Source organism: Arachis stenosperma, chromosome 3 (assembly GCF_014773155.1).
Source record: "Arachis stenosperma cultivar V10309 chromosome 3, arast.V10309.gnm1.PFL2, whole genome shotgun sequence".
NCBI lineage: Eukaryota > Viridiplantae > Streptophyta > Magnoliopsida > Fabales > Fabaceae > Arachis > Arachis stenosperma.
In genome coordinates, this window is record NC_080379.1 from 21,359,578 (window position 1) to 21,361,466 (window position 1,889).

Genomic DNA, 1,889 nt, shown 5'->3' on the forward strand with positions numbered 1-1,889 from the left:
ATACTTTTTGTTTTCTGAATGTATGCTTAAACAGTGCATATGTCTTTTGAATTTGTTGTTCATGAATGTTAAAATTGTTGGCTCTTGAAAGAATGATGAAAAAGGAGACATGTTACTGAGGATCTGAAAAATCATAAAAATGATTCTTGAAGCAAGAAAAAGCAGTGAATACAAAAAAAAAGAGAGAGAAGGAGAAAAACGAAAAAAAAAGGGAAGAGAAAAAGAAAGAAAAAGAAAGAAATAAAGTTGTGATCCAAGGCAAAAAGAGTGTGCTTAAGAACCCTGGACACCTCTAATTGGGGACTCTAGCAAAGCTGAGTCACAATCTAAAAAGGTTCACCCAATTATGTGTCTGTGGCATGTATGTATCCGGTGGTAATACTGGAAGACAGAGTGCTTTGGGCCACGGCCAAGACTCAATAAGTAGCTGTGTTCAAGAATCATCATACTTAACTAGGAGAATCAATAACACTATCTGGATTCTGAGTTCCTAAAGAAGCCAATCATTCTGAATTTCAAAGGATAAAGTGAGATGCCAAAACTGTTCAGAGGCAAAAAGCTACTAGTCCCGCTCATCTAATTTGGAGCTAAGTTTCATTGATAATTTGGAGTCTATAGTATATTCTCTTCTTTTTATCTTATTTGATTTTCAGTTGCTTGGGGACAAGCAACAATTTAAGTTTGGTGTTGTGATGAGCGGATAATTTGTACGCTTTTTGGCATTGTTTTTAGTATGTTTTTAGTAGTTTGAGTTGAGTTTTTAGTATATTTTTATTAGTTTTTAGTTAAAATTCACTTTTCTGGACTTTACTATGAGTTTGTGTGTTTTTCTGTGATTTCAGGTATTTTCTGGCTGAAATTGAGGGACCTGAGCAAAAATCTGATTCAGAGACTGAAAAGGACTGCAGATGCTGTTGGATTCTGACCTTCCTGCACTCGAAGTGGATTTTCTGGAGCTTCAGAAGCCCAATTGGCGCGCCCTCAACGGCGTTGGAAAGTAGACATCCTGGGCTTTCCAGCAATATATGATAGTCTATACTTTGCCCAAGATTTGATGGCCCAAACCGGCGTTCAAAGTCACCCTCAGAATTCCCAGCGTTAAACGCCGGAACTGGCACAAGAATGGGAGTTAAACGCCCAAACTGGCACCAAAGCTGGCGTTTAACTCCAAGAAGAGTCTCTACACGAAAAATGCTTCATTGCTCAGCCCAAGCACACACCAAGTGGGCCCGGAAGTGGATTTTTATGTCATTTACTCATCTTTGTAATCCTTAGGCTGCTAGTTCCCTATAAGTAGGACCTTTTACTATTGTATTTTCATCTTGGTTCTTCTGGTTCCCTCTCTGGGGCCGAAACCAATGATCACTCTTGTTCTTATGTATTTTCAACGGTGGAGTTTCTACACACCATAGATTAAGGTGTGGAGCTCTGCTGTACCTCGAGTATTAATGCAATTACTATTGTTCTTCTATTCAATTCCGCTTGTTCTTTGTCCAAGATATCACTTGTTCTTCAACTTGATGAATGTGATGATCCGTGACACTCATCATCATTCTCACCTATGAACGTGTGACTGACAACCACCTCCGTTCTACCTTAGATTGGGTGGATATCTCTTGGATTCTTTAACCGGAATCTTCGTGGTATAGGCAAGAACTGATGGCGGCATTCAAGAGAATCCGGAAGGTCTAACCTTGTCTGTGGTATTCTGAGTAGGATTCAATGATTGAATGACTGTGACGTGCTTCAAACTCCTAGCAGGCGGGGCGTTAGTGACAGACGCAAAAGAATCAATGGATTCTATTCCGGCCTGACCGAGAACCGACAGATGATTAGCCATGCTGTGACAGAGCATAGGAATGTTTTCACTGAGAGGATGGGAGGTAGCC